The following is a 20,405-nucleotide window of genomic DNA, read 5'->3' on the forward strand; positions in this document are numbered from 1 at the left end:
GGTACACATGTGTACCGCCACACCCACCTGGGATGACTATCACATGATCCAGCTATAATCCCTATATAGTGGTCCTGCAGGGGGAGGGGCATGGGATAGGGGGTTTCTGTAGGGGAAACTGGGAAAGGGGATTGTTGGGGTTTAAGTCTCGGCCCATATCCAGACAAAGCATGCCAAGCCAACATGGTTCCACGTGGAGAGGTTTAAAGACAGAGAAAGAGTAGAAGAGGGAAGAAGTAAAGGCTGACCATGAGCACGCGGAGGGAAATGAGGGTGGGGAAACAAGGGACTAAGGGGAAGAACGGGGAAGAGAAGAGAACAAAGAGCAAGAGAGAATGAGGAGGGGGCAAGCAGCCCCTTTTATAGTGTCAGGCACAGCTGGCTGTTGCCAGGCAATTGTGGGGCAGAGCACAGCTGGCTGTTGCCAGGTAGCTGTGGGGGTGGAGCTTAGACAGAATACCAACAGGGATAACATTTGAAATGTAAATAAAATATCCAATAAAAAAAGAACATTTCTCAAGCCATTTGAGATATGTTATTCGAATACCACTATATATTTTTAAGTCAGTAATTTTGTTCAAAAACTTTTCAGTGGGGTAAATTATTATCACAGAAGTTAAAAGGTATTATGCTTGTAAAAGAACTATTAAGACAACATCTCAAAGCTGCATGGAGCTGAAAAATTATACAAGTTCTGACATCAACAGGAGAAAACTCAAACACCTCTCTTTCCTTCCTGAAAACAGGTAGGGAATGTGCACGGACGGCGCATGTCCAGTTGTGTGGCAAGACTCACACGGAGAGTTGACTGTCCTCCACAATGGTATCTGGCCTATGGATGAAAATTGGTTTGGTTTCTTCCGTCGTGTCTTAAATTTAATCGTTTTGGACAGCTCCCAAAGCCCCGGCATGACAGCAAACAGGATCTCAGCACTGGACAGCTGAGTAGATTAACATTCTGTGTCATTATGTCCTGTGGTTGAGTCTGTAAGAAATCCAGGCAATACCAAACCCATTCCCATGGGCCTGCTTCTTTCCAATCCAACAGACATCAGTATTTCAAATATCATTTCAAAGTCTTACAAGGGCTGGTTAATCTTTAATGACCATCACTGTTTCCTCAGTAACGACTAAACAAGTGAAGGTTTAGGAAGAATCAATTACGCTTTCTTAGCAAAAGTTCAGTTCAACTCAATACAAAAGCATTACCTGAGATAGTCCTATGAGTGAGGCAAAGACAAAACATAATCCAGGATTGTGTGTTATGTAAAACTAATTAGAAGATAAGACAAAATTAGAACTAATCAGGGCTGGATAAATGAAGACTAAGAGTAAAGACCATGAATACCCACCATAAGAGTGGGTTAAGTAATGAATTGCAAAGGAAAGAAATTATACTTGCCTGAAAAGAATCAGAAAACTTTCTGGAAATCATAGCATTTGTGATAGTACAAAGTTTCGATCACAGTTGGTGAGGCAGGCATCTCAGGAGACAGAAAATCAGATACAAAATAGAAAAGGAAAAAAATATATTGCCCACAGAGAAAATACCAAGCTTCACGATCAAATCCTTTTTAATACATGAAACTGTTAATGGAGGTTTTTAATCTTAAGACTTTCAGGTCCTTCTTTGAAGAGAATAAGAAGACAAAAATGGATGTGCGGAAAATTTCCAAGAAATAAAGCCATGGTTCATCTCTAAGCAATGAGTGGGGCTAGTTTGTGTAGCAAATGGCTAGAGTTGAGATCAAAATGCAGTCTCAATAGCTTAGGAAAGCTTGATAAAAGCCAAAATGTCAGTCAAGAAAGTGGTAACAATGGTTGAATAATTTCATTTTTATAATTTCAGGCAGGAAGGAGACAAAGGGTAGTTGGAAGAGGAGGTTCCATGGACTAACATATAAAAGACAGCCAGTGGCAGAGAAAGATTGACAGTCCCCAGTATAACAACTTCAATCAATCAAGGCAGCATCTCTGAAAAAGCCGGTGGGTTATGACAACCATGGGAGAGGTGATTATTAATTAACGACCCTTAAAAAGTCACTAGGGACCTTCTTTCTCCCTTCTTACTCTCTTAGAACCAGGCCACAGATAGGCACACCTGAACACTCCTTTTGGCCTTCCCCTTAGTAAACTTTTTCCCTATAACAACCCATGTCTGTCTGTACAGTTCATTGTAAAGAGAAAAATGAAGCTGGAAACATCAGCATCTTGAGCAACGTGGCATGACATCACTAGATCTAGTCAACAAAAAACAATGTTTGGCGGAGCTTAGCTGTGTTATGTTACACTGTGGCTATGTTATACTCAGTCAAGGGGACACCACAACACAGTCCTCTAATACTTCAATAAGGCTCAAGAGTCTTAAACGTCCAGGAGGCTGACCTCCAGTAACCCAGCATCGCTTTGCACTGGAATTCTGTCCACCTCCACCGTCCTGCCCTCCTTCTTTCTCTGGTTTCTTTTAGTACAAACATAAAATGGATTGTTCAAAACGTGAGCCAACCTACATTTCTCCTGGGCACATACTAAAGTAGCCTTAAGATGTGGGAGTTGTGCGTGAGCCAGCACCAAGGGTGTGAGGATGGGAGAGCTTGACCTGCAACTTTGCAGTGCATTAACCTTGGTGGGGGGAGTGCCCTCCCCAACCCTAGTTTCTTGCCACCTTGTGTGGACAGCACAGTAGAGCTGGCCCTGGATGTGGGTATCAGCACGGGAAAGCCAGCCCTACCTCCTGTCTACTGTATGGTTGCATGGCAAAAGGAAAGATGCCCTCCTCCCCTCCCTTGTCCTTCGATGCTCCAGCCAGTGGGGGTTCAAAGGAGACCTGGGAGGGGGTGAAAGAATGAGGGACAGGAGGCACAAAGAAGGAGAGCAAGTCTATATCCTGATCAAACTCTCAAACTTTAATTAAAAAAACAGCAGATTATAAAGACAAGCAGGCAGCAAGGTCACCCAGGACCCAGGACCAATTTCACTACCATCACCAGCCTCGCTATAGCCCTAAACCGTAAGGTGCAGGTATAGACTGATAAGAATAGACGGTGGAGTCGGAAGCTGTAAACGTGGTAAGAACGGACAACACAACGGGCTGGGTGTCCCAGAGGGTGTAAGTGGGCTTGACATTCCTGAAACATTCCTGAGACCCAGGGTGTGTAAGCGGGCTTGGCTCCAGGCACCTCAAGATCTATGGCAGGTGGGAGCACAGGCCCTGGAGTCATGAGAGTGGGAGAACTGTCTGTGTCCCTCACTGGCTACAACACAGGTCCTGTGCCCCCGCCTGACAGTGGGGATTGCTGGTGAGTCAGCTCTGTCAGCATGAGAGCAGGCGATCCAGGGGGCTGACCAGTTCACACACCTCTCAGGCCCAGATCCAGGGCTTTGAATTGGCACCCCCCAACATCTACCCCATTGGTGAACTGCTAGAGAATGTAACAGGGCCAGTCCTACAGATCTAAAACTATAGGATCTCCATGACACCAGGCAACAACAAGATATCTGAGAGGAGTCCCAGTAAGGTTCCATTATTGATAGAGTAGCAGAAACCAGGGGCCTCCTACCAGATCAACAAGTCATTGAAGTGAACATTTGAAGCAAAGTGTGGACAAAAAAGGTACACTGTGGGACACACCATGACATACTACAGCTTCACAGAGAGATGGGTTTTTTTTTCTCTGTTGAGGGAGAGGTTGCAAGGGTGGAGGACAGGTACAAGGGTAGGGGGAAATGAATGGAATTGGGGTGCTTGATGTGAAATTCACAAATAGAAAATAAAAGTTTCAAACAAAAAAAGAAAGCAAAAGTAAACAATGGGCCAGCGCTCTACAACAGCGACTGAAACTGAACTTTCTTAACCTAATGTTTGCTCTTTCTGTGTTTCTTTTTCTTTTGTTTCCTTTTTGGTTTCCCAGAAAAAGATACTTTACATTTCCTGGAGTCCTTCCAATTCTCCAAAGCTGCCTCCTTCTGCTGACATGAATGCCCTCCATCAGCAAGTAGCCTGAATCTAACAGAGATAAATCGTTGTCCTCTGGGGCTTGCAACTGAATCCCCTCAATTATAAATTGTCATTCCTGGGTGGTGACAGTGCTAACAAACAATCCTAAGAAAATGGAATCCGGGCACTTAGATTTCGGGTGACTAATTTGGTTGCTTCTATTTGCAGGGTTTGGCCGGCCACTGCAGGTGAAGGGATTTGATTGAGCATAGATCAACAGTCTCCCCTGAGCCCGTGACCTGGTTAAGTGACTTTGCTACATCGTTTATGCTCAGAGAAGCATGGATATTTTCTATTAACCTCTGAGGCAACAACAGGTTTATCCATTGTCCTCCTTCAGATCCTTCAGTAGAATGACCCTCACTCCTCTTGTTTGACACCTTGCCGTGGGGTGCTGTGGGAATGGAGTCCCTGTGTAAGACTGCTCTCTACACTACGTCTTTGGCCTTGCTTCTTAGAATTCTTACCTCTGTGTTAGACTCCAAATGCAAATTCTAAAGGACTTGAAATAACCAACAGAGACTTGCTGTCCTCTGTGGCTTATAAAAAGGGCTAACTAAATAGCTTTGTCGAGGTGAAGCGAATCAGTCCAAACGCATTTACTGTAAGACAAAAAAATATATTAAAACAGCAAGGTCTGTGTCGGTGCTGGGTACATGACAAGCCATAGTGCCTCCAGAAATAGAGACTGGAGCTTATAGAAGCAGCTTTGGTGACAGACTGGGGTTCACGCATCTCCTTGACTTGCCTTTGAGCCTCGGTTTCATCTGTCCAGTGTGGGAAACTGCTGTGGAATCTGTGCACACTGACTGCCATCACTGAAACTGTGTTAGTTACCTTTCCCTTCGCCGTGACATAAACAACCTGAGGGGAAAGGGTTTCCTTTTGTTCATAATTCAGAGGGAGTCAGTCCCTCCTGCTAGGGAAGGCAAGAGCGTGGGAGAGATTGGCAGGAGATTCAGGTTGGCAGGTGAAGGCAGGAAGTAGAGAAACAGTTAAGTGGAACCCAGGCCAGGAGGCCCACCACCCCCAAGTTTCACAGCCTCTGAAAACAGAGCCACCACCTAGAGACCAGGTGTTCATCCAGACCACAAGAGAAATGTTCTGTGCAAACCTTGATGAGACTCAAATGCTAACTAAGTGTCTTTGTTACAAGGATAGCAGTCTTTGTGGAAAGAAGCAAATTAAAGCAATACATACAGGAGAGCACGCGGATGGAGGGTGATGCCCAGCTCTCCTTCAACAGCACATGCTCCACCATTCCTGGGACTCCCCAACACACTCCATTCAAATGTGATATAAAAAGCAATATCCTATGGGGCTGGGGATTTAGCTCAGTGGTAGAGCGCTTGCCTAGGAAGCGCAAGGCCCTGGGTTCGGTCCCCAGCTCCGAAAAAAAGAACCAAAAAAAAAAGCAATATCCTTGGAGTCTTCCTCTGGCTTTGATGACTTCCGATTTCTATTCTACATGGATCCCTGAGCCTTGAGGGGAGGGTGCCTTAAAGTCTCTCATCTTCCGCATGCTGTCTAGTTGTGGGTCTGTGTGTTAGTTCCCATCTACTGCAAGAAGCTTCTGTGGTGATGGGAGATCAAGGCCCTGATGCATGGGTGTAGCAGCTATGTCATTAGGAGTCATTTTGTGCGTATGCTACTTTACCAAAATAAGGAAACAGCACCTTCCAGACCCAACAGGTTTAACACACCTATGAACTCACAGGAACTGTGACAGTAGACACCGGACCTCCATAGGTTCAAACTAGACCAAATTCCAGCACTGAGGAGGTGAAGTGGGCACAAAATCCCACTCTGAACCAAGAAGCTATTTGCAATTGATACCTACTGGAAAGGGGATAACCAATTTTATCCAACAGGGCCATCACTGGTTAAAAAACCACACCCCAAAGCAGGCCCCACGATCAGGAGGAGTAGTTGGCCAACACAAAACAGCCTTCACATTTTTCTGTGCATGGGTTTTGTGTTTTGTTTCATTTGGGTATTTCTGTCTCATTGATTTTTTTTGTTTATTTGTTTTGATTTTTATTCCCTGAGTTATTTTTTTCTTTATGGTTCTTTTTGGGGCTCTTTTTGTTATTGTTGTTGTTATTGGGGTTTTTTGGAAGAGAGAGAAACAACATGAGTTTGGGTGGATGGGAGGTAGGGCAAATCTGGAAAAAGTTGGAGGAGGGGAAAGAATATGATCAAAATATTATGTTTGAAAAAAATTTTTAAAGAAAATGAAACAAAAACATTTAAAAAGCAATACTTAATAACCTCAGAGACGTTTGTATATGTGTGGTTATAAATAATCAGAGCAATCTTCAGACACACTTGCACAGCAGCAAAGCGAGGATGCTTAGGGCACCGCTGGTTTGCCTGCCTCCTGTGTTATTAACATCTCTCCCAGCATAATTGGTCAGGGCCAGCCCTGGTCAGACTCAGTCTCAGCCAGTTGTGCTTTAGAGAACAGTGGTAAACATGTTGTTCTGCTGAGCCTGCTGGGAAACACTCCAGCCTGGAGTTGTTGCTATGCTACTGAGAGAACAGCAAGCTCGTGATATTTCCACAGCAACCAAACAACAGCCAGAGAACACTCTCATGGGATTTCTAGATGAACTCCTCTAACAGGCAACAAGGCCACTTGGGAAATGTCTCATTCTCCTTTTAGCCTGGTGCAAACATGATCATCAAAAGATGGACATGATTCCTGATGGCAGAAAGTTCTTTTAAATGTTGGTGATTTTGGTAGATTTAATTGTGCTAAACACTGGCTTTGGTGTACCATGCTATGTTCCAATACTGGAGGCCAATATATCCTGAAGTACAAGTTAATACTAAAATAGACAAAGATCATGAGAAAGAAATGGTGCTCTATAAGACCTGCAACTACTGTATACACAAAAGACAGGTTGAGGGTTTAATCATTCTCCTTGGCAATATTTATGAATACATGGTGACAACCATAAGATTAGACTCAAAGACTCCCTACCATCCTGTATTAATCACTTTTCTGTAGCTGTGATAATGACCAAGGCAACTTAGAGATTAGAAGTGTTTCTGAATCTGTGGGTCTCAACCCCAAAAAGACCATCAGAAAACACAGATGTTTATGCTATGTAGCAAAATTGCAATTGTGCAGTAGCAACAAAAATAATTTTATGGGTGGGGTCACCACAACATAAGGAACTATACTAAAGTATCAAAGTATTAGGAAGGTTGAGAACCACTACTGAAAGAGCTTCTTTTAGTTTAAGTTTCAGAGAATTAAGAGTCCACTATGGTAGGGTATCATGGAAGCAACAGGCAAGCATTTCAGCAAGAGCAGAAAGCCGAGTGATCACATCTTTAAACACAAACATGAACATGAAACACAGAGTCACCCTAAAGTGGGACAATGCTGTCAGCTCTCAAGCCCCTCCCCTAAGGATGAAATTTCCCTAGGGATGGGCCAAAATATTGTTCCAATCAGCACCAACAACTATGGACCAAGCTGCCAAACACCTGACAGAGCCTTGTACTGAGCATTTCTCATTCAAACCATCACACACCCAAAACCAAAGCCCACATATCTGCCTTTAAAAGGCTCTGTTGAAAATGAGGACATCATGAATTTTGCAGCTAAATGGATGGAGCTAGAAAATATCATTCTGAGTGAGGTAACCCAGACCCAAAAGGACATGCATGGTATGTACTCATTGATTAAAGTGGATATTAGCCAAAAAGTACAGAATACCCATAATACAACTCACCGATTGTAAGAAGTGTAACAAGAAGGAAGGTCCAAGTGAAGATGCTTCAATCCCACTTATAAGGGGAAGAAAATAGTCACTAATCATGGAGGGTAGACGAAAGGAGGACTGAAGCGGAAGAGGCAAGGTAGATGGGAAAAGGGGTAGGATCAGGAGTGAACAAAGACAGGGGAGAAGCACAGAGGAGCCACGGCAATGAGTGGAAATATGCAGCGGTGGTGTGGGGAAGAACCTCTAGAAAGTCCCAGAGACCTGGGATGTGAGAGGCTCCGAGGACTCAATGGGGACCTTAGTTGAAATGCCAGTGGATAGCTGGAGCCTGAAGAGACCACCTCCAGTAGATAGGCGGGGCCTCCAGTGGAGGGATGGGATCGCCAACCTACCTTCAAAATTTTGGACCCAGAACTGTTTCGGCCTGAAAGAAATACAGGGACAAAAAATGGAGCAGAGACTGAAAGAAATGCAATCCAGTGACCAGCCCAACTTGGGATCAATCCTATGGGCAGGCACCAATGTTTGACACTGCTACTGATGCCATGCTGTGCTTGTAGACAGGAGTCTAGCATGGCTGTCCTCTGAGAGGCTCTACCAGCAGCTGACTGAGACATGCAGACACTTAGAGCCAAGCACCGGACTGAGATCAGGGACCACTATGAAAGAGTTAGGGGAAGAATCGAAGGAGCTGAAGGGGACAGCAACCCCATAGGAAGACCAACACTGTCAACTAACTAGACGCTTGGGAGCTCCCAGAGTCTAAGCCACCAACCAAACAGCATACATGGGCTGTTTGGTGCCCTACCCCCTACACACACACACACACACACACACACACACACACACACACAGAGAGAGAGAGAGAGAGAGAGAGAGACAGGTAGCTGACTGCCTTGTCTGGTCTCAGTGGGGGAGGATGTGCCTAATCCTGCAGAGACTTGATACCCCAGGGAAAGGAGATATCAGAAAGGAAGCACCCTCTCAGACACAAAGGGGAGAGGGAATGTGGTAAAGAACTCTTGGAAAGGGTACCAGGACGGGGAAACACTTGGAATGTAAATAAATAAAATAACAATTTTTTTGTAAAATGGCTCTTTTGGATGCCTGTCTTATAACATGCTACATGATCATTAAAAAATAGTTCTATGTACATTGGAGTTTTGACTACAGGTATATCTGTGTAAGGGTGTCAGATACCCTGGAAAAGGAGTTACAGACAGATGTAGGCTGCCATGTGGTTGTGGGGGGAATTGAGCCAGGGTCCTCTAGAAGAACAGCCAGTGCTCTCAACCACTGAGCCATCTCTCCAAACCCAGTTACTATTGAGGATGCCAAGAGGTGCATGCTGAAAGGAACCTGATATAGCTGTCTCCTTAGAGACTCTATCAGAGTCTGACAAATACAGAGGCAGATGCTCACAGCCTACCATTGAACTAAGAACAGGGTCCCTGTTGGAGGTGTTAAAGAAAGAACTGAGGTAACTGAGGGGGTTTGCAACCACATAGGAAGAACAACAATATCAACCAATCAAACACCCAAGAGCTCCCAGGGACTAAACCACCAACCAAAGAATACACATGGAGTGATGTGTATTCAGCCACATATGTTGCAGAGGATGGCCTTGTTGGGCATCAAGGGAAGGAGAGGCCCTTGGTTCTGTGAAGGCTCAATGCCCTAGTGTAGGGGAATGCCATGGTGAGGAGGCCAGAGGGAGTGAGTAGGTGGGTGGGAGAGCATCCTCATAGAGGCAGGGAGAGGGGGGATGGGATGCCAGTTTCCAGAGGGGAAACCAGGAAAGGGGATAACATTTGAAATGTAAATGAAGAAAATATCCAATAAAAGAAAAGAAAAAACTAGTTCTAGAATAAAAGTGAGAAAGAGCTCTCTGCCCCCAGACCCTGTGAGAGAGAGACCCAACCGCCTGGTCAGGTGGGCACTCCTGAGGCTGCAGAGCGGAAGAGACCACCAACACTGCTCACCCCTGCCCACATCCCTGGCCCAAGAGGAAACTGTATAAGGCCTCTGGGCTCCCGTGGGGGAGGGCCCAGGAGCGGCAGGACCCCTGCCTGAGACACCACCAGAACCTGAAGGAAACAGACCTGATAAACAGTTCTCTGCACCCAAATCCCGTGGGAGGGAGAGCTGAACCTTCAGAGAGGCAGACAAGCCTGGGAAACCAGAAGAGACTGCTCTCTGCACACACATCTCGGACGCCAGAGGAAAAAGCCAAGGACCATCTGGAACCCTGGTGCACTGAAGCTCCCGGAAACGGCGGCACAAGTCTTCCTGGTTGCTGCCACCGCAGAGAGCCCGTGGGCAGCACCCCACGAGCGAACTTGAGCCTCGGGACCACAGGTAAGACCAACTTTTCTGCTGCAAGAAAGCTGCCTGGTGAACTCAAGACACAGGCCCACAGGAACAGCTGAAGACCTACACGCCGGAAAGCAGAGCACTCTGTCCCCATAACTGACTGAAAGAGAGGAGGACAGGTCTACAGCACTCCTGACACACAGGCTTGTAGGACGGTCTGGCCACTGTCAGAAATGGCGGAACAAAGTAACACTAGAGATAGTCTGATGGCGAGAGGCAAGCGCAGGAACCCAAGCAACAGAAGCCAAGACTACATGGCACCATCGGAGCCCAATTCCCCCATCAAAACAAACATGGAATATCCAAACACACCAGAAGAGCAAGATCTAGTTTAAAAATCATTTTTGATCATGATGCTGGAGGACTTCAAGAAAGACGTGAAGAACTCCCTTAGAGAACAGGTAGAAGCCTGCAGAGAGGAATCGCAAAAATGCCTGAAAGAATCGCAAAAATCCCTGAAAGAATTCCAGGAAAACATAAATAAACAAGTAGAAGCCCATAGAGAGGAGACACAAAAATCCCTGAAAGAATTCCAGGAAAACACAATCAAACAGTTGAAGGAATTAAAAATGGAAATAGAAGCAATCAAGAAAGAACACATGGAAACAACCCTGGATATAGAAAACCAAAAGAAGAGACAAGGAGCTGTAGATACAAGCTTCACCAACAGAATACAAGAGATGGAAGAGAGAATCTCAGGAGCAGAAGATTCCATAGAAATCACTGACTCAACTGTCAAAGATAATGTAAAGCAGAAAAAGCTACTGGTCCAAAACATACAGGAAATCCAGGACTCAATGAGAAGATCAAACCTAAGGATAATAGGTATAGAAGAGAGTGAAGACTCCCAGCTCAAAGGACCAGTAAATATCTTCAACAAAATCATAGAAGAAAACTTCCCTAACCTAAAAAAAGAGATACCCATAGACATACAAGAAGCCTACAGAACTCCAAATAGATTGGACCAGAAAAGAAACACCTCCCGTCACATAATTGTCAAAACACCAAACGCACAAAATAAAGAAAGAATATTAAAAGCAGTAAGGGAAAAAGGTCAAGTAACATATAAAGGCAGACCTATCAGAATCACACCAGACTTCTCGCCAGAAACTATGAAGGCCAGAAGATCCTGGACTGATGTCATACAGACCCTAAGAGAACACAAATGCCAGCCCAGGTTACTGTATCCAGCAAAACTCTCAGTTAACATTGATGGAGAAACCAAGATATTCCATGACAAAACCAAATTTACACAATATCTTTCTACAAATCCAGCACTACAAAGGATAATAAATGGTAAAGCCCAACATAAGGAGGCAAGCTATACCCTAGAAGAAGCAAAAAACTAATTGTCTTGGCAACAAAACAAAGAGAATGAAAGCACACAAACATAACCTCACATCCAAATATGAATATAACGGGAAGCAATAATCACTATTCCTTAATAACTCTCAATATCAATGGCCTCAACTCCCCAATAAAAAGACATAGATTAACAAACTAGATACGCAACGAGGACCCTGCATTCTGCTGCCTACAGGAAACACACCTCAGACACAAAGACAGACACTACCTCAGAGTGAAAGGCTGGAAAACAACTTTCCAAGCAAATGGTCAGAAGAAGCAAGCTGGAGTAGCCATTCTAATATCAAATAAAATCAATTTCCAACTAAAAGTCATCAAAAAAGATAAGGAAGGACACTTCATATTCATCAAAGGAAAAATCCACCAAGATGAACTCTCAATCCTAAATATCTATGCCCCAAATACAAGGGCACCTACATACGTAAAAGAAACTTTACTAAAGCTCAAAACACACATTGCACCTCACACAATAATAGTGGGAGATTTCAACACCCCACTCTCATCAATGGACAGATCATGGAAACAGAAATTAAACAGTGATGTCGACAGACTAAGAGAAGTCATGAGCCAAATGGACTTAACGGATATTTATAGAACATTCTATCCTAAAGCAAAAGGATATACCTTCTTCTCAGCTCCTCATGGTACTTTCTCCAAAATTGACCATATAATTGGTCAAAAAACAGGCCTCAACAGGTACAGAAAGATAGAAATAATCCCATGCGTGCTATCGGACCACCACGGCCTAAAACTGGTCTTCAATAACAATAAGGGAAGAATGCCCACATATACGTGGAAATTGAACAATGCTCTACTCAATGATAACCTGGTCAAGGAAGAAATAAAGAAAGAAATTAAAAACTTTTTAGAATTTAATGAAAATGAAGATACAACATACCCAAACTTATGGGACACAATGAAAGCTGTGCTAAGAGGAAAACTCATAGCACTGAGTGCCTGCAGAAAGCAACAGGAAAGAGCATATGTCAGCAGCTTGACGGCACACCTAAAATCTCTAGAACAAAAAGAAGCAAATACACCCAGGAGGAGTAGAAGGCAGGAAATAATCAAACTCAGAGCTGAAATCAACCAAGTAGAAACAAAAAGGACCATAGAAAGAATCAACAGAACCAAAAGTTGGTTCTTTGAGAAAATCAACAAGATAGATAAACCCTTAGCCAGACTAACGAGAGGACACAGAGAGTGCGTACAAATTAACAAAATCAGAAATGAAAAGGGAGACATAACAACAGATTAAGAGGAAATTCAAAAAATCATCAGATCTTACTATAAAAACCTATATTCAACAAAACTTGAAAATCTTCAGGAAATGGACAATTTCCTAGACAGATACCAGGTATCGAAGTTAAATCAGGAACAGATAAACCAGTTAAACAACCCCATAACTCCTAAGGAAATGGAAGCAGTCACTGAAGGTCTCCCAACCAAAAAGAGCCCAGGTCCAGACGGGTTTAGTGCAAAGTTCTACCAGACCTTCATGGAGGACCTCATACCAATATTATCCAAACTATTCCACAAAATTGAAACAGATGGAGCGCTACCGAATTCCTTCTACGAAGCCACAATTACTCTTATACCTAAACCACACAAAGACACAACGAAGAAAGAGAACTTCAGACCAATTTCCCTTATGAATATCGACGCAGGAATACTCAATAAAATTCTGGCAGACCGAATTCAAGAGCACATCAAAACGATCGTCCACCATGATCAGGTGGGCTTCATCCCAGGCATGCAGGGATGGTTTAATATATGGAAGACCATCAACGTGATCCATTATATAAACAAACTGAAGGAACAGAACCACATGATTATTTCATTGGATGCTGAGAAAGCATTTGACAGGGTTCAACACCCCTTCATGATAGAAGTCCTGGAAAGAATGGGAATTCAAGGCCCATGCCTAAACATAGTAAAAGCCATATACAGCAAACCAGTTGCTAACATTGAACTGGATGGAGAGAAACTTAAAGCAATCCCACTAAAATCCGGGACTAGACGGGGCTGCCCACTCTCTCCCTACTTATTCAATGTAGTTCTTGAAGTTCTAGCCGGAGCGGTCAGACAACAAAAGGAGATCAAGGGGATACAGATCGGAAAAGAAGAAGTCAAAATATCACTATTTGCAGATGACATGATAGTATATTTAAGTGATCCCAAAAGTTCCACCAGTGAACTACTAAACTGATGGACAGCTTCAGCAAAGTGGCTGGGTATAAAATTAACTCAAATAAATCAGTTGCCTTCCTCTATACAAAAGAGAAATGGGCCGAGAGAGAAATTAGGGAAACGACACCCTTCATAATAGACCCAAATGATATAGAGTACCTCGGTGTGACTTTAACCAAGCAAGTAAAAGATCTGTACAATAAGAACTTCAAGACACTGAGGAAAGAAATTGAAGAAGACCTCAGAAGATGGAAGGATCTCCCATGCTCATGGATTGGCAGGATTAATATAGTAAAAATGGCCATTTTACCAAAAGCAATCTACAGATTCAATGCAATCCCCATCAAAATACCAATCCATTTCTTCAAAGAGTTAGACAGAACAGTTTGCAAGTTCATCTGGAATAACAAAAAACCCAGGATAGCTAAAGCTATCCTCAACAATAGAAGGACTTCAGGGGGAGTCGCTGTCCCTGAACTCAAGCAGTATTACAGAGCAATAGTGATGGAAACTGCATGGTATTGGTACAGAGACAGATGGATGGACCAATGGAATAGAATTGAAGACCCAGAGATGAACCCACACACCTATGGTCACTTGATTTTTGACAAAGGAGCCAGGACCATCCAATGGAAAAAGGATAGCATTTTCAGCAAATGGTGCTGGTTCAACTGGAGGGCAGCGTGTGGAAGAATGCAGATCGATCCATCCTTATCACCCTGTACAAAGCTTAAGTCCAAGTGGATCAAGGACCTCCACATCAAACCAGACACACTCAAACTAATAGAAGAAAAACTAGGGAAGCATCTGGAACACATGGGCACTGGAAAAAATTTCCTGAGCAAAGCACCAATGGCTTATGCTCTGGGATCGAGGGTCAACAAATAGGATCTCATGGAACTGCGGGGCTTCTGTAAGGCAAAGGACACTGTGGTTGGGACGAGACGGCAACCAACAGATTGGGAAAGGATCTTTGCCAATCCTACAACAGATAGAGGCCTTATATCCAAAATATACAGAGAACTCAAGACGTTAGACCGCAGGGAGACAAATAACCCTATTAAAAAATGAGGTTCAGAGCTAAACAAAGAATTCACAGCTGAGGAATGCCGAATGGCTGAGAAACACCTAAAGAAATGTTCAACGTCTTTAGTCATAAGGGAAATGCAAATCAAAACAACCCTGGGATTTCACCTCTTACCAGTGAGAATGGCTAAGATCAAAAACTCAGATGACTGCAGATGCTGGCGAGGATGTGGAGAAAGAGGAACACTCCTCCATTGTTGGTGGGATTGCAGACTGGTAAAACCATTCTGGAAATCAGTCTGGAGGTTCCTCAGAAAATTGGACATTGAACTGCCTGAGGATCCAGCTATACCTCTCTTGGGCATATACCCAAAAGATGCCTCAACATATAAAAGAGACACGTGCTCCACTATGTTCATCGCAGCCTTATTTATAATAGCCAGAAAATGGAAAGAACCCAGATGCCCTTCAACAGAGGAATGGATACAGAAAATGTGGTACATCTACACAATGGAATATTACTCAGCTATCAAAAACAACGAGTTTATGAAATTCATAGGCAAATGGTTGGAACTGGAAAATATCATCCTGAGTGAGCTAACCCAATCACAGAAAGACATACATGGTATGCACTCATTGATAAGTGGCTGTTAGCCCAAATGCTTGAATTACCCTAGATGCCTAGAACAAATGAAACTCAAGACAGATGATCAAAATGTGAATCCTTCACTCCTTCTTTAAATGAGGAAAAAGAATACCCTTGGCAGGGAAGGGAGAGGCAAAGATTAAAACAGAGACTGAAGGAACACCCATTCAGAGCCTGCCCCACATGTGGCCCATACATATACAGCCACCCAATTAGACAAGATGGATGAAGCAAAGAAGTGCAGACCGACAGGAGCTGGATGTAGATCGCTCCTGAGAGACACAGCCAGAATACAGCAAATACAGAGGCGAATGCCAGCAGCAAACCACTGAACTGAGAATAGGTCCCCCGTTGAAGGAATCAGAGAAAGAACTGGAAGAGCTTGAAGGGGCTCGAGACCCCAAAAGTACAACAATGCCAAGCAACCAGAGCTTCCAGGGACTAAGCCATTACCTAAGGACTATACATGGACTGACCCTGGACTCTGACCCCATAGGTAGCAATGAATATCCTAGTAAGAGCACCAGTGGAAGGGGAAGCCCTGGGTCCTGCTAAGACTGAACCCCCAGTGAACTAGACTATGGGGGGAGGGTTGGGAGGGGAACACTCATAAGGAAGGGGAGGGGGGAGGGGGATGTTTGCCCGGAAACCGGGAAAGGGAATAACACTTGAAATGTATATAAGAAATACTCAAGTTAATAAAAAAAAAAAAAGTGAGAAAGAGTGAGGATCTGACCCTGCTGAATTTCTGGCTCTTTAAGGTGTTCCAAATGCAAAACCAGAATTAGCAGTGCTTGCCTCCAGGGATTTTCTCTCTCAACTCAGATTCTGCTTTGCCTCTTCTCCCTTGACCTTGATGGATTGTCCTGACCGCAACAGCCCCCTGCATTTATCCCTGATGGGCTTCTAGATCTGGCCCATCTGATATCTATTGCTTGGTGCTTTTATTTTCTCTCACAGTAAATCTTCCAATGGCTTTTATTATTCTTTCTTTAATGTTATAAGTTTCTCGCTCTCTGATTTAAAACCTATTCCTTGATTTTTATTTAAATCAGATTGGAAAGACAGTCATTCAGCTCTAAGACAGATGTGGGATACATTTAAGTTGCTTTGTTATAAAAAAGATCAGCCTTTTAAATAGTCTATGTAAATTTGGGTTGTACCATCCCTCACGAGAGTTCTCAGACCAGACCCACCCACAGTTATGGTGAAGCTGGGGAGAAGCACCAAAAGGCTTTCCTTTCTGTGGCATTTCAGGAATTGAAACCTGCTTGGCATTTGAGTGGCACTGGGACTCTGGTAGCCAAGACAAAATTATAATGTAACCCAAATAAAACTTCAATTTAAAATTTAAAAAACAACCCATTCATCCTGGTTGCTGGGACCAGGAACACAGAATATCTTTTAATACTGATAAGAATGATTGTTCACAGATCACTTTGATTTTCACTGTTGCTTTCATTTTGTCTTGTTATCTAACATGTCAGATCAAACACATGTCTCCTGGGGTAATAACTCATTCAAAACCCCCAACAAATTTTACTCTATTGCTGTGTAAACAATATATACCTTTCCTCAGTGGCATTCTCGGTTAATGGAATTTTCTAGAAGCTAATAGCAAAACTCTAAGTCCACAGCCCTATGAAACTGTCATGCATAATCACATTGACATCAGCTAACTGCCCAAAGGGTATATATAGCAAAGATGATATGGAGACAAATAAATAGTTTATTACCACCCACCCAGGAATCATCTCTCTATACCTATTAAAAGCTGGGGTGGGGGGACCCTACATACTCTTTTGCCTCTAACTCATAACCTGCCCCAGGCAAAAAATTCCACACAGGTACTCTTCCCTGGTTTCTGTCTCCAGGGCCGTGGCCTCATTTTATCACATCTCAAAAACTGGAGAACTTCTGCTCCCATTGCAGCAAACTAACCCCTTCGGGAACTCTATAAAAGAAACAAGAGAGAAATAACCGAAAGTGGACCTTTCTACATAAATTTACAATAAAATGCAAATTTCTATTTACAGCCCACTTCCTGACCTTTACTGCTTAATTACTTGATCCACCTGGTAACGTCTGCCTCTTTTATGGGAGTCAGGAAAGGGAGTTAGAGTACAGCATTATTTAGGAAAAGTTCCTCTGCAGTGTCCTGTGCGGGAATCACAGCCCTAAATTCTATCCACTCCCCTGACGAGCTAGGGAGCCTCCATAGAGAGGAGGTATGAAACTGAAAAGAACCAGACACTGAAGATGAGTGCCTTGAAACCACGTCTCCTGTGCGTGAGAGGACCACTGAGCTCAAGAACCGAAAGCACGAGTTCCTTTCCTCACCATGCTGATGAAGGGCGGGTTGCCTCACCTTTCGCTGCAGTACCTGGGTCATGGGATGTGGTATTCAAGGACTCAGTGAAGGTCATGACCGTGAACTACAACACGAATGGGGAAATGGGCAAAATTGCCAGGAAATTCGTGGTTTTCAACATCCCTCAGATCCAGTATAAGAATCTTCAGGTGCAGATCATGCTGGTTAAGAACATGACGCCATCGCCCTTCCTGCAGTTCTATCTAGATTTTGGGAGCAGGTCCCGGTAGACACGGAGACGAAGAGTAATAAGAAGATCGTGGAGTACATAAAGAAAATCATGGGCAAGAAAGAGGAGCCCCTCAGGGAGGAGGAGCTGGAGAAGCAGCAGGGCTTTCATCGAGGCAACTTCGGCTCCGGAAGTACTGCCTGCAGGAGTGCCTGTGGGAAGTGGAAGGTCGGTGTCCTGCCCTGGCATGGTGCGTGCCCTCACCTAAGGAGATGACAGGGAAGTACAAAGCTGCTCTGAAAGCCAATATGTAGATGTAAGCAAGGTTATCTGGAATGGACTGGTGGCATCTGACTGGTGGTACCGTAAATGATAGAACTCTGTAATGGAAAGACCAGCTTGCACATCCACATCCATTTAAAGGACATGGGATGGAGGCTGGGATTGCCAGCTGTTGAACAGATGTCAATAAAAATTTAGTCTTCCTATTAAAAAAAAAAAGAACCAAGAGTTACTTGCAAGAGAGCTGCACACGGTCAAGTCAGTCACCATTCCAGCACTGCTGGGGAAAGGGATCAACGCATCCCAGCCCTAGCTGAAGACCTCTTGGCAGTTGATGACTGCTAGTAAATGAAAAGTCCATTTTCTCCAAGGACTGGATCGTATCAGTGGGTGGCGAGCCCAACATTAATGTATATATAGGTAACATGTTTTGAACACAGTATGTTAGTAAACAAAAATTAAAGAGAAGGAACCAGAAGAGGAAGAGAAGGAGGACTAGAGAAAGCCACAAAGTTAGAATAGGGATCTGGGAAGGGAGTCTGGGAAGACTTGAAAAGGACAATGAAGGATGAGTGTGATCAAACAGTAAATATACACATATGAAATTCTCAAAATGCAGTTAAATTTTTAAACAATCACATGCAAAGTGGAGAAGGCATCAGGAAGATATACATGTATACAGGAGGAATATATAACCTGCCTGCCTCTATAATTTCAGCTGTGGTATCTTGCAGACTACCTTTAGGGACCACTGTTCCTAAGAACACAGTGACCTTTCTGTAAAGGATACACGGAAAGAGGCATTTTTCTAAATTCAGAAGGAGAATCATCCACAGAAGGACAAAGACAGAAACAAAACATCTTCAATGATTAAAGGGAAAATAGTTCATCTGTGGGAAAGGAAAGCAAGAAACTGGACAGCAATCATAAAAAAAGAGGACCACATGTCTTCACATGTGATTTTTCCCAAACACCGCAGAACTTCCTGGTTTCTTTTTCTGAAAAAAGAAGGAAATTAATTTTTCCCAGACACCTTCTCTTACCTCCGACCTTGGCTAAAGACAAGGAACTCTCCATGCTTGTGTCTCTATAGGGACATGGTTCAGGTAACACGTAGGTTCCAGGAACTCTCTAGTTTCTCCTTGATTCCTTCATATACAAGCTATCAAACCACACAGTAAACATATACGTCTCACTATGTCATATAGATATCTTACTGTAGCCCTGAGAGATTTCTCCAACTTTGCAAGGCTAGAGAAAATCCTACATTAACCATTTACAATATAAGTTATGATTTTTCTCTTTAAAACACAGATTCAAAGAACCTAGGCCTTCTAATTAGCATTGGAAGAGTTTGCATTTAAAATCCCCCAGTTCCTTTCAAAAAGTAGCAACACATAGCCTGTATGTAGACAAAGAGGCATAAAAGAAACCACATGTTTTAAATAGCACCATCATAACCAGCAAGCAAGGAGCAAAATTTTAGCCAAACTGAGATATAAATAATTTATATAAAGGATTCAACAGTCACCATAAATATTACATATACTCTTTAATATATTAAATATTTATCATTGTCCGTGAAGTTCAAGATCCCACTTGTATGAGCATAAACACTACATACTACTTGATAAGAGTTCTCCTTTAGAGTACCTAGCTGTCCTAGTTTTATTCCTTTTGCTGTGATAAAATACTCTGATCAAGCAACTTAGGGGGGCTAAAAGTTTATTCAGCTTACAGTGCTAATTCACAGTCCATCACTGAAGAAAACCAAGGGACAACATCAAGTCTGGCCTCTCTACTATTCCACACAGCATAAGCACTGATCAAAGAACTCACTTCATAACTAAAGAAGTGTAGCAGGAACCACAGAAGATGCCGCTTTCCAGGCATAGTTATACTCACCTAACTTTCTTACACCGTTCAATATGTCATACCCAGGGAATGATGACACCCATGATGCACTGGATTATCCTACATCAATTAACAATCAAGAAATTCCCCCAAAGCCATGTCCATAGGCCAGTCTTATCTAGACAATTCCTCAAATGCGATTCACTTATCAGATAATTCTAGTTGTGTCAACTGATGTTTAAGACTAGCCATAACCCTGGTTTGCTAATAAATAGTAACACAGGTCTTCCTTAATTAATGGACATACTGCGAGCAAGTTGTAAACCACAAGTAAATTTTGTTAGCTCAAACTAAATCTAGAAAACAATTTTTATCATAAAATCATAAAAATAAAA

At 43.2% G+C, this 20,405-nt stretch overlaps 1 pseudogene; it reads left to right on the forward strand.

Annotated features, from left to right (window-relative positions):
* Positions 1–17,675: 17,675 nt before the first annotated feature.
* Mrps25-ps1 (mitochondrial ribosomal protein S25, pseudogene 1) lies at positions 17,676–18,188 on the forward strand (annotated as a pseudogene).
* The last annotated feature ends 2,217 nt before the right edge of the window (positions 18,189–20,405 follow it).

This window comes from Rattus norvegicus, chromosome 16 (genome assembly GCF_036323735.1).
Source record: "Rattus norvegicus strain BN/NHsdMcwi chromosome 16, GRCr8, whole genome shotgun sequence".
In the NCBI taxonomy this organism is placed as follows: domain Eukaryota; kingdom Metazoa; phylum Chordata; class Mammalia; order Rodentia; family Muridae; genus Rattus; species Rattus norvegicus.